Source organism: Vicugna pacos, chromosome 15 (genome assembly GCF_048564905.1).
Source record: "Vicugna pacos chromosome 15, VicPac4, whole genome shotgun sequence".
NCBI lineage: Eukaryota > Metazoa > Chordata > Mammalia > Artiodactyla > Camelidae > Vicugna > Vicugna pacos.
In genome coordinates, this window is record NC_133001.1 from 14,216,104 (window position 1) to 14,230,185 (window position 14,082).

The 14,082-nt window shown below is 37.0% G+C and overlaps 1 protein-coding gene across 3 annotated transcripts in view; it reads right to left on the reverse strand.

The window, feature by feature from the left end:
* Positions 1 to 13,067, reverse strand: part of AFTPH (aftiphilin) — a 61,713-nt gene extending 48,646 nt beyond the window's left edge. For all 3 annotated transcript variants that reach the window (XM_072937644.1, XM_072937643.1, XM_072937642.1), the window contains exon 1: positions 12,934 to 13,067. The gene's annotated coding sequence lies outside the window, so the exon portion shown is untranslated. The remainder of the gene's footprint in view (positions 1 to 12,933) is intronic.
* Positions 13,068 to 14,082: the final 1,015 nt, after the last annotated feature.

Consider the following 14,082-nt stretch of genomic DNA (forward strand, 5'->3'; position numbering starts at 1 on the left):
TTAAAGTTTTACTTTCCCCTGAGAAGTAGAAAGACTAAAGGGTAAAAAGAAGAAGAAAAAAAAAAAAAACAGGTAACATTTATTATATGCAATGTACTATTATATCTTTGGTTAGAAATCATTTGAGAATTAGCCTAGCCTGTCATATAAAGCAGAATTTTTCAAAGTCCCCCCCACCTCATAACTCACATTAGAAATATATACATTAAAATGAAAAATTTCACTAAACAGTATACACTCTGTGTACTCTTGATATTTTTAATTCTATTTCATTTTTTCTTAAAAGCTGGTCATGATCCCCTAAATCCATTTTACAAACTAGAAATAGATCATAACCCAAAGTAAAAAAAAAATTGGAGGGGAATACTCAGTGGTACAGTGCATGCTTAGCATGCATGAGGTCCTGGGTTTGATCCCCATTAAAAAAAAAGGGGGGTGTCTGACACAAAGGATACTAAAGAATTTAGAGAAAATGAACAAAATTAACATCAACTCCCCCCCCAATATTATTAATATCATTGAAGTTAGGAGGTAGGTCCTTCCATACAGGTGCTGTAAATACAGGGGCTGTGAACAGTGTCAGGTGATTAAATTAAAAACAAGCTGTGAAACTTGTCCATGGTTTTTACCTTTAAATTGTGTAAGCAGTACAATTTAGGGCAACTTAAACTTCTGCAGTATTTCTACTCTGGGTATTTTCTAAGACATTTTTGTCCTATGATCAACTTTACAAGAATAACTCATTTTATAAAATGACTCATTTTATAGTCTTGAAGCCATTGCTTAAAGTTTACATAAGAAGCAAAAAGAAAAAAATTCAATCAAAATATTTCTGTATAAAATCTTAACACAGAAACTGTGTTGGCAATGTCATTATGTCTACAACAATGATAAGAACTATTTGTATTCATCAATTATCTTCAAGTTTGATCCACCTCACAATACTATCATTCTCTTTCCTTCTGATCCACTTCCTCTAAGTCCAATTATTGCTCCCAGCATATAAGAAGAGGAAACAGAGCTTCTTTTAAAACAAAGAACTCCTTGATCTGGTGCTTACAAGGACAAAATGCATTCTTAAATTACATTACTTGAATGAACCAAGTAATATGATAAAATGAAAAGTGTTCCCTTTCTCTTTATAGAATTTTGTATAAAAGTAATAAATAAAAAATATTTATTTTTCAAATTCATACTACCATCCATCTAGGAAGCAAGCCATTTTAAAGATAAAATTAAAGATACTATTTTGGTGGGAATATATACTGGTTCACATATTCCAAGCAATTTAGTAATACATCAAAAATTTTAATGCACTTTTTTTTGACTAAACAATTTCATCTACAAGAATGTATTCTACAGATGCATTCATAAGCAAAGATTTTTCCCAAAAAATGTTAACTTCTGCATTGTTTGTTTTTAAAGAAGCAACTAAAAACAAATATCTATCAATAAGGAATTAGGGTAAATATAAAGTATAGCCATTAAAAAAGGTAAAGCTATGTTACTAATTGTGAAAGGTGTCTAAAACACATTTTCAAGTGAAAAAGCCTTCTGATGAGGTATTCTCTCTGGATTCTCCACCTATCATATCCTTTATTTATCCTCCTTCAGCGGATCTGTTTCTTCTGCTTGCCTTGTAAGTTGTCCATGTTCCCCAGGCCTTGGCTTCATTATATTCTTATCCTTGAGAGATCTTTTACCCCTTTTGTTTGGTATTGTATGTTTTTAATGCCCAAACCTCTATCTGTGGCTGCCCAACTTCTGCCTACCCAATGCCTCTTTGAATATCTCTACCTGGATGTCCCAAATATATCTCATATTCTCCAATTCCCAAACTGAAGTCAACCTCTACTCAAAGAACAAACAGAAACCCCTTGTCAGATTATCTCCGACTGCTCCCTCTTTTCCATCGCCCTCACTCAAATTAAATTAACTACAAATTAAGTCCTTCACATCTCCTACTATATTTAACATCCCACGACAATTGCTGTTATTTCAGAGTCTCATTATTTTTGGCCAGGATTCCTGTAATTCACTTGAAACTCAATTTTATTTCAGCCATGCTGTCTAAGATAGTCCCTCTTTTCTACAGACAAGACTACTTCCTGGTTCCTCCATCGGCACCACGTTACCTCCAGGTTGTCACATACGGTCTTTCTTCTAATTTACAATTCTTATTGATCCACAGAATTCATTTACTAAGCCTTCAAAACCCTATTCAGGCGTAGAGTTTTCTGTGAAGTGGTATCACCAATATTTATCAAGTTATTATATGATAGAAACTGTGCAAGGTGCTTATTCATACACTATCCAATTTAATCTCAACTATCCATTTTTAAAGGAACAGGCTCAGAGACATCAAAACACCTGCTCAAGGTCCCACAAAGAGTAACTACGGAAAGTAGGGCTATAATATTAAAGATATATGTTCTTTTCATTACGTCAGGTTGCTTGTCTGAATTACTTCTTCTATATATCTGTATTTTATTACATTTAACACAGTGAATCAAATTTATTTCCGTGTTTTTTCTCCCCTAGCTATGAACCAATGCATCTCAATCTTTGTAGTCTTTTCTTTTAAATAAAAAGGTGGACGTGAATATCTGCATTAAAAAAAAAGTTTCAAAGATAATTCTGATGGTAGGTGAAGGTTAAGAATCACTGTGTTAATTTTCCAGAGGATATAAATACTACTGAACTTTATAATTGGGTTATATAATATAAATATCTCCAAACTTCACTGTTGAACTCATACGTAAATCAATGAAAAAGTACTTTTTCTTATAAAAAGTTTTCCCTTACTTACAATTTGATTGTACAAATATTTCTTAAAGTACACATACCTGAGAATGTGTACTCATTCTGTCAGTACACATACCTGAGAATATCACTATGAAATTTAACACCCGTAAGATTTCAAAAAGCAGTTCATGTTAAATAGTCAATACTTTGCTTGAAAATGAAACTTAGAAAATTTCCTTAAAGGATCAAATTTAAACTACTGCAATAATCCTTGAAACATTTATAATTATGCAGACAATTTAAATGTTTTTAGAATTCTTGGGAAAAAATAAAACCATGTTTAAAAATTAATCACAGATTCACTTGTGTACATCTTTATGAGACCACATCTTAATGAATCAGTTTTTCAGTTTTCACTTGTTGAACACTAAGAAATGAACATGTGAACAGCAGCAACAATAGCAATGTTTCTCCACTTCCAGAAACCAAAGTCACTGGTAATCTGATTAAAAGCTGCATTTTTTATTTAGGTGTAACACTTGCACTGGGCTTCAATTAAACTTCTGAAACCTAATGAGACAGAAAGCTATCATCTGCTGGCTAATTATGATATAGAGAAATGAGTTTGAAATATGGAAAGGAGTAAGAAGAAATGGTGACTTAACTACAAGTAAAAAGTAATGAACAGTCAAACATTCTCTTTGGGCTTCAGGTAAAAGAAAATTTGAATTTGATACCTGAATCTCTTGTATAATTTTTTTTTTAAGGAACAAAGATGCTATTAAAAATATTCAGTGTAAAAAGAGTTAAATTATTTCTTAATGACAGGTTCATTACTTTTTATAAATAGCTACTAAAAACAAAAGCCTTAAGAAAATTAATCAATGCTTCAGATTTTGAGTGTTGCTAAAAAAGAAGTGTTTTATCTGCAAATACTCCAGGTCAACACTTCTGCATTCACACAATTACAATAAGAGATGAGAAACCATGGCAAAACAGAAAATACTACAAAACATAAGCAATGACCAAGAAAATAACAACAAAAATACCCAATTGGGAGGGTGGGTGAGGCAGAAATACTATTCATTTCACCCACTTAAAAAACTGGTCTCATTAAGATGTATGCAAACATTAAAGATCCTACTCCTGGAAGTCTTATTTTGAAAAGTATCATTTAAAGTTGGCATTTAGAGAATAAGATGTGGCTTAGGAATGATTTATATTACCTAAGAACAGAACTGTTAATTTTATTTAACATAACATTGAAACTTAGGAATGTAGAGTATTTACAGTTATTATTCAGTTTATTGCTGGATATTTTACCTTGTTGTCCCCTTATGCTCATCTATCTTACTTTCTAACTGCTGAGCACTGTTTACAAAATTGAAAGTTCCTGGCACTTGTATATTCCAACACATCATGAGCAAATTGGGGTAATCTGACCTTTTTCTTTCTAACCCCATGTCTCCGTTTTTCCTTATTGATTATGCTAGCTAATGCCTCCAATAGTAGTAGTGGTGATGAAAGGCATCTGGAATTCCTTCTTAAGATTCTGATTTTTGATTTGAGGTATGTATGTTTTATTATACTACAGAATTATCCAATAATTCTTATTTTAAGTTGCTGTGTCAAAAAAAAATCAGTAACGGAGTTTAAAAATGCCTTTTCAGTATTTATGGAGATAATTACATCATTTTCCCTCAGATCTATTAATGTAGCAAAAAATATTAATGTAGCAAAAACCAATACTTACTCCTAAGCATTATCAGCCTGTTTGATATGAGGGAAGTCCATTTTGTTTTCTATTGCAGGAAAAATGTATATTTCCAAATAATCAAATAAGAATTGTGTTAGATTATCTACTCAAGTACACATTAAGTCAAACATAAGTATTTAACTTGTTTGATCCAACTTATTCCTTACTTTCACTTTTACAAGTGGGCTTCAAAACAAACTGAAATTCTTACAAGTATTAAACAGACTTCAATTAGTAGCATAAGTTCTTTCAGGCTTCATCAGGCTCTGTTCTTACTCAACTCTCCCCTACACAATCTCAGCCACCTAAAGGCTTTAAGTGGCACATTTTAGGACTCCCAGATTTTTCCCTGCAGCCCAGACCTCAAACCTGAACTCCAGTTTAGACTAGCCAATTCACTACAATCCTCTCCACTTGAATTCCTCAAAGACTTGGCTTAACAAGAACAGAGCTCAAGCTTTTCTTCCTCAAACCTGGTCCTCATCCAGGGCAAATGGCCTCAACACCTACCTAGTCACTAAGCCAGAAACTTCAGAGCCATCCTTGACAAAGCTCCCCACCCACCACTCTCTCTAAAGAATGATTTTTGTCTTATAAATGCCTCAACTTTGTAATACCTATACCTCTTTCCAACTCCTCTGACTCCATTCTGGCCTAGGCTGTCATTATCTAAACTAGTCTCCCTGGTTAGTATTCAATCATGCCTGACCCAAGCAATTATGAAAAAAGTCAATCTGATCACATCAATTCCCTGCTTGTGATAAAGATTTTTAAAAAATCTTTAATAAAGTCTAAGCCATTCTCACCTCTCCAGTCATGGACTCCTTCTCCCTTCCCCCATTGTTTTCAATGCTCTAAACTGGGCCATCTTTCAGGTTCTGAAAAGCAGACAATAACATTCTTTTGTGCCACAGGGCCTTTGCGACTGGCAGCCCTACTGCTTAAAACATGCTCACACATGCTTCAATTCTTAGGTAAAAATTAGATAAGGAATCAATTCCTCTAGTAAGTTTCCTAACATCCTCCCTCAACTCATACTGAGACAGGAAGGAAGGGGGCAGGGCACAACCATTAAAAGAATGACACAGCAATTAGCACCAAGATGGTGGAACATTCAACTCCCAATAGACCTTGAGCTTCAATATACTCACTGAAATACAACAGCATCCTATCTAGCATTTTAATTAATTAATTAATTAATTAATTAATTAAATGGCAGCAGTTTCAAGGCTGACCGTAAAAGGTCAGAAAGTGGGTGATGGCCCAATTCTTGAGAATCCCAGCCCCTTCCCCAAAGCAGTTGGAATAATCTTCCCACTTGTTGGCATATGAAGTTACTGAGCCCATTAAAATTAATAACACCTCAGGGGTGATCTCATTCTTCCCAGCCAACCCCATGCTCTGGAGCCATGCTTCTAAGATAGCCTGCATTCTGCCTGTGGAATGCATATCTCCTAGGTCCTTCTCTTGCCTTTTGAGAAGGTCTGCACTCTGTCTATGGAGTGTGTATCTACTTTTATTTCAGTTTACTTTAACCACACCACACTCCCTCCACCCAATGCCTCATGGCCTCTCTGGCCTTCTGAGAGCCCTCCATTCTGTGTATGAAATGTGTATCTCTCTGAATAAATCTACTTTTACTCGACTATGGCTTGCTCTTGAATTCTTTCCTGTGCGAAGCCAAGACCTTCACTTGGCGGGGCGCATCCCAAGGACTCACCTGAGACCTGGGACATGGCCATCCTCTTGCACCCCATTTTTCCTGTATCACTACTATACATAATTCTTTCAGAGCACAAGAACTGCAATAAGTTATAGTTTGTAATTAAAAACTTGTAATTTGAAAAATGACTGTATACTATGAAGAACACACTTAAAAGATTAAAAGTAGGAATTTTAAGAAATCTATTTTAAATTTCTAAAATTAGGTAATTTTAAAAAAACTACTTTCTAAAACAATGAAGTTATCTTGTATTTCTTGTCCATAGATAAAAATAAGTCAACATCATGCTCTAGAGCAGCACTGTCCAATCGAAATAAAATAAAGCCACATATACATTGTAAAATTCCCCAGTAGCCAATTAAAAAGGCAACAGGTGAAATTAATTATATTTTACTTAACCCAAAGTATCCAAATCACTATTATTTTAACATGTAATCAATGTTAAATTTATATTTTACATTAGTTTGTGAAATCTGGTGTGCATTTTACACTTGACGCACATCTTACTTTGGACTAGCTTTATTTAAAGTGCCACATGTGGCTAGTGGCTTCCGTACTGCACAACACAGTTCTAGAAGATAATATTCTATTTCATGTACTTAAATAGCTTGTTAACAAAATCAGTTATTTTTTTAAAAAGCATGGCATTAAGCAATTTTAATTTCATATCAACAAAGGTATGTCTCACCTTTCAAAACCCTTCAAAATGTTTAAATTATGCAAACATTCCACACTGCTGAAAAGCCTGAATTTAAAATAAAAATTCAGGTAAACAATTTTAAAACTGTATATTTATTGAGCATTTAAGGAGATTAAAGGAAGACAGGTGCTCTCACCCATTGCTGGTACAAATGATTTTATTACAACCTCTTAGAAAGCAACTGGCTTTCCCTTTGACTTAGTAACTCTATTTTTAAGACTCAGTCCTGTAGAAATAACCAAAGACAAAGATTTACCTACAAATTTGTTCACTGAGACACAATATGATTCATTCATACATGTATGTGTGTATGACACTCATATATCCAAAGGGGAAAAAATAAAAATAAAGGTAAGCCAAAATGTTTATAGCTATTTCTTTGCAATGATGACTAATGACATATTTCTTCCATTATTCCTTTAAATACATAGTTACTGAGTGCTAGTCTGTCCCAGGCATTAAAACAAATGGATCTTTGCCATCAAGAGGCATACCAGATTTCTTTATACTTTACACATTTTCCAAATTTTCTATAGTAAAAGTATATAATCCTTTCATAATTTTAATATACAGAAAAATAAGGAGTGGATACTGTTTTGGGCAAGTCAGCTGTAAAGGGACATTTTGGGGTCAACTGGGGAAGAATTTGAATATGGCTTTGAATATTAGTTTAGAGGAAAATTTCCTGAAATGGTAAGGGGGCAGGGGTCTGACTAAAACAGAACAACCTACAAAAGTCTGTATGATAACACTTCACACTGGTAAAAAGTGCACATGTATAAAAACTGTAAGAATATATATATGTATATATATTTATAACTGAACCACTGTTGTATACTTGAAACACTGTGAATCAACTGTACTTCTATATTTATATATGTATATGTGTATATAAACTGTGTGGAAAGATATGCACTAAACTGTTAACAGTGGGGACTTCAGGGTAATGGAAATGTAATTTTTTTTTTTTTGCTTTTCCATTTTCTACAATGCTTCTGTATGTTTCTGCAATAAAAGACTATTTTTTAGAATTAAACTATATACACCTTGCATTTACTATATACAATAAATATTTCTAGGTTCTCTAAGAGTCAGAACTGAGTCAATGGAGTCACAACCTTAAAGAAATTTATAATTAGGAGAGAGAATATACAGTAAAAGTAATTAATACAAGGCAAAAATATAAGCATCAAATGAAGTAAAATGTGGTTAAAAGGATTCTAAGAAAAAGATCTCACTTGATTGGGAAGAGTGATGAAAATGAGAAAAAAACTTCACAAAAGAGAATTTGAAATGGGAAGGATTTTAACTGACGGAGGAAACGGCAGGCACTAAAGATAAAGCATAGGGCAACTGTCAAAGAGCAGGAAGTCAAATTACAGCATGTTACACAGTCTGGCTAGATGTAGGATAGATGAAGGGAGTAGGCAGCATGCTGGGAAAGTAGGCTGAGAGGGTCTTGACTTTTCAGAAGGGAGTATGTATCTCTAAGTTGTTTTTTCTTTTTAATATTCTTTTCCATTATAGTTTATTATAGATATTGAATATAGTTCCCTGTGCCATATAGTATGACCTTGTTGTTCATCTATTTTAAATATAATAGTTTGTTGTATGTCTAAGTTTTCTGAGTTTAGCAGTGGGGAAATTATTAGAGGTCTCAACTGTCTGACCACTTCTCATCATCTCTATTCCTGCCATCTTGATTCAAACCACTACTATCATCTAATTATTTTTAATTTTTGCAGTATTATTTATTTATTTTTATTTTTGAAATATTCTTGATGTACAATATTATTAGTTTCAGGTGTATTACACACTGACTTGACAATTGTATACATTATGAAATAATCATTTGGCTGTATCACTGTCACCAACTCCTAACAATATCTTGTTGCTTCCACTCTTATGCTCCTATAGTCTACTTTCTGTACAGCAATCTGACAGATCCCTTTAAAAGATAGATGATGTCATATCTCTACTCAAAATTCCTGCAACAGCTTCCCTTCTCACACAGTAAAGTCAAAGTCATTAGAATTTCTACAAAGCCCTACAATACTGCCCTCTCACCCTCTAACTCTCTGATCACAGATACTACTCTTCCACTTGCAATTCTTTGAATATTCCAGGCATACTTCTGCTTCTACCACACTTCCCCTTATTTTCTTCACCTCCTTCAGGTCTTAAGCCTTCTCTGACACCACACTATAGAAAACAGAAAGCTCCAACAACCTCCCACTCCTGGCTCGAAGTCAAAAAGTCTGTACTCGGGGGGAGGGTATAGTTCAAGTGGTAGAGCACATGCTTAGCATGCGTGAGGTCCTGGGTTCAATCCCCAGTACCTCCATTAAAAATAAATAAACTGAATTACCTCCCCCTGCCAAAAAAAAAATAAATAAATAAACAAAGTAAGTAAAAAAAAAAAAAAAAAAAAAAGTCTGTACTCTCCTAGCCCCAAATCCTATTTTTCTCCATGATACTGAGTATCACCTGCCATCTCTATATTTTCTGTGTCTATTTCCACACACATACACAAATATGAATGCGCACACACACATATACAAATGCAAAGAAACTGAAGCTCTTTGAGGGCTAGTTAAAAAAATTTGTTCATTTCAATGTCCCAAGCACCTAGAACAGAACCAGACATACAATGAGTGCTGTACAAATGAAAGGAAGAGAATATCACGAGGTAGATATTTAGTTAAAATGTTCATGGCATAATGTAAACATTTACATAAATAGACTATGCAGTGAATTTATTGTAATTTACTACTTAATTTTCCTCTGGGAACTACTCACCAAAATAGTGCTTGTAAATTAAGCTTTGAACATACAGACAACCTTTAATTAATCAACAATTTATCTCTGTAAGGTTTACTTAGGTTAGTTGTTTGGAATAGGGATGGTGGTGACTGAGGAACGATAGGATGGAGTCTTAAATCTCCTATTTTCCTTCTTTTTTCAGCTCCCCTAAACTCCTGACTTTCCTGCTTCCTCCTCATGTATAGTTTCTGATCTTTTCCCTTTGCCAGGAAATAAGTAAAATCCAGACCTATGAGCCCTACCCTAGGATAAGGCCAGAAACAGAAACTAGGAGTGTGGTGCAGGACTGTCAGAGATGGTTGGCCGTAATTAGAGGAGAGCCCAGGCAAGGGAAGTTACTGCGGAGGAAACTCTGGAGGGCAGCAATTCTTAATTCAAGTATTTTCAAATTAGAGTTCCTTGTATTTTAAAACAAAATCAACAGAGAATAACACTATCTCCTTATTGTCCTCTTTTTAAACATACACTGCTGAAAAAGTGACACTTGGTTTTTAAATAAAAAAACTGAACTTTGTATTTTATTATGCATATAATTTAAGGAAAAAATTTAATGAATGATCAACTACATATCACCTGGCTGTGTTAAACCTTAACTTTATTTATTTACTAAATCTGCTTCAGATTTATTTTAAAGACAGTAAAGTCTTTAAAAAAAACCATGGGCAATTCTTAGATCCTTTATTCCTCTCAGGCTCTCCAGAGGTAACTTTTACTCTGATTTGAAGTTTATTATTCCAATGATGTTGTCATACTTTTGCTACATATTACATAATTCCCATAAAAGATAGTGTATAGTCTGGCATGTTTTAAAGACTATATAAAAATATATAAACATGATAAATAAAATTATTATAGCCTGGCTTTGTCACCAGCTGTCTGACCTCAGGCAAGTTACATTAACATCTCTGGGCCTCAGTTTCCTTTTTGACAAATGGGAATGACACCATCTCCAAGTTTAGAGGATGGTTGTGAGGATTAAATAATGAATCAATATACTGCATAAAAATCACTCAGGAAAGTATCTCGCTCATAGTAAGTAGTATGTATCAGTGTCAGCAATTATCATACAAAGTTGCAAAGGACCCTGTGACTGTGTTATGTGTATGTATACATGTGTATATATTGATTGAGAAAAGATTAGTTATCAAAAGGATATTTATATATAATCCATATAATGCCAGATATTTTCAAAATTGTGTAAGAACTAGAAATATTTATAAATTTCAGGCTGGAAAGGTTCACTAGCCTAAAAAGAGGAATTGAAAGTGCTAAGCGTAGAGAGAAAAAGACATTTTTTAATTTACAAATTGTAGGCAACATTAGAATACAAACATTTGATTTAAATAATTTATGACTGTTTAAAAATACCTAAATACTTAATGTCCTCCTTTTATGAGGTTTTGGGGGTAGGCGTGGGAGAGAAGAGGTAATGAGATGCTATGCAAAGACTTCTTAGACTGTTAGGAGAGGAACTTTAGATTTCACACAAAATAAAACATTATTTGATAAATTTCACTACTTTTCTGAACAAGTTTTTTAACTAACTGTAAGCTGAAAAAAATAAAATTTAAAATGATGTTTTAAGATGGGATTCACTGAGATTACAAGATTTTCATAGACAACTGGATTCTGCCCAATTTATCAATGCAACTGAGGACACATTTTCTGTTTTGATATAGAATTTTTTTTTATAATCTCTAGGTCAAAAGATCAGAAAACATCAAAACTTAAATGTCCTACATATTATGTGAATTCGAGTGAGTTTCTTTCAAGAGCTTTAAAAATATTTATCTATGCTTTTTACCAATATATTTTTTTATAGATATCTATAAAATGTACTTCTGCTTCGAAGATCAATATATCTAATGATACATCTAATGAGCATTTAATAGGTGCCATTTACTGGGCTAGATGTTTTACCAGAATCTTCTTTTTAAGCCAGTTTTAATTTATGAACAAAATTTGATACATCTACTTCTGCAAAGAGTTAAAAATGACTACTACAAAAGCCAACATTTAAGTCGGCAAAGTATGTAAAATGTAGATAAACTGTGTAGATTATATCAACACAATAGCGCTGAAACAGTTGTTTCCCTTAGAGTTTAGCGTATATTTATGTCTAAAAGGTTAACCGAAAGCAACAATTAAATGTAACATCAAGGATTAAACTGTCTACCCCTTTTATCCTACAAAAAAAACGGGAACGTGGCTGGTGAAAGGGAAGATTAAAGTTCAGAGTAAAGTTTTACTTTTCTTCTCCTAAAGTGAGAACTTTGAAACGGAACCACTGCTTTTGTTTCTTTGCCCACCTCCCCTGCCTCCAGTAAGATATTTACGTATATGGGTTAGTCCTTCCTTCGGCCCCAATAGAAGATTCATTGGGAAACCAAGCTGTAATTTGCATTAACCAACAAGAGAAAAACCTGGTCATTCTCAGTATTTTCCTAATGGTGGAAGGATCCTAGCACCGTTCACCCTATACTCTGTTCCCCGCCTAAGCAAGAGACGTAACACCTGCCAAACTGGGCACTTAAAGAATAATGGCCAACTTTTCTAACGCAGTCTGGGGAGGGGACGCGGATGACTTTCTGAGGCGTACAAGAAGGGGACAGAAAAGGTCCTCTCAGGAAGGGATGCATGAGCTTCGGGGTCGTCTCCTCTGCCTGTTGGAGGATTCAAAACCAGTTTGTTTCAGAAACCCTAGGAAGCAGCACACCCTGGTCACAGCCGGCCTCGGGCCTGGGAGAAGCAGGCAGTGTTTACACCTGTCACGAGGAAGGCGGGGAGGAAGGAGGAAGCTGGAGCAAAGCCCCAAACTTCTCAGCAAGCTCCCGGGAGGGAGGGGCCGGCGCGGAGCTGTGGGCAGGTGGAAGCAGAGGGTCAGGGCGAGGCGGCGGAGTCCGTGGAGGTGGGACTCGCTCTCACTTCCCTGGCCGGTGCCCGGGACAGCGAGGAGGGGGCAGTGCGCTTTGGGCGCCGCCGGCGGCGTCCGCGCACCCGCCGCGGACGCGGACGGAGCCCGAGCCCGGAGCCCGCAGGCCCGCGGAGCCGGCACCGTCTCCGCAGCCCCCGGCTCCGCGGCAGGCAGGTGCCTCTGGCCCGGGCGAGGGTCTGGCCGGCGGGCCGGGCCGGGTCCCCCATTCTATTTGCCCCGCACGGCTTGGGGAGCGGAGCGGTGGTGCTTACCTGGTTCGTCCGGGGCGGCCGCGATGGGCATGGCTCAGGGGCCCGGGGAGGAACTGGCTCCCCGGGGAAGGACCGGCTAGTCCGACACGGAGCTGGTGAAAGCGGAAGGCAGGCTGCTCACAGCCCTGTCAGCGAGGCAGCGCCATGGACGCCCACCCGGAGTTTCAGCGCTGCCGCGAGACCCCCATCCCATTACCCTCCGCCCTCTTCCGCCGCCGCCGCCGCCGCCGCCGCCGCCGCCGCCTCCTCCACCTCCTCCTCCGCGGAGACCCCCCGCCCACTCCACACACTCTCCCATCATGCAGCGGGAGAACCGCTGCCTCCAACACGTCACTTCCGGGCGCAGGTGGCTAGGTCGGGGCCGGGCGCTGGTGAGCGCTGGTGGGGGTGGGGGAGGACGCTCGAGGGGAATCAGTGTCACAGAACGCTTATCCTTGCGCAGGCGCCGTTGCGCAAAGCTCCGGTCGCCATTTTGGGTGCGGGCAACCTGCCCTTTTCCTTGACTTCCCAGCGAGTTTTGTGGGGAATACGTCCTTCCGCCCTCCGCCGCCCCTGAGGCAGCGCTCCCAGCGAGGGACAGGTGCTCTTCAGCGGCTTTTACGTTCTGCTCAGGACCGAGTAAAGTCTCTTGCTCTGCAAATAAAATTGCAAAGGTTTTGAAATACGGAACCGTATCTTCTCCATCAGAAACCTACTGGAGAGCACTTATCAGCTTGCCCTTTCGCTCCGAAAAACGTTTTCTTTCACAGTTTAAATCCCTTCTTCTTTTTAATTTAAGCTGACAGAGAGTCAGCCGATATATAACAAAGAAGAGATAAATCAAACTTAAGATGAGAACGCAAGGAGGGAAAGCAGCCGCCGAACTGACAAATCGTCTTCGAGACGACCACCACCAGCAACAAAAATATGGGGGGATTTTGCTAACGGATAGAGACGGTGTTCGTTTTTCAGAAATGCTGTGGGAAACGATTCGATGAAACTAAAGAAATCAAATCGACTTCCGCATTTCTCTAACAGAGGTCATAACATATTTTTTTTCTCATCAGTCTAGGTCGTTTATATTTTTATAACCTTTCCCCCTCCTTTATCATGACTATCTGTTAGAACACCGGCCACTATAAAAACCAGACTACAAAGCTGTAAGGATTA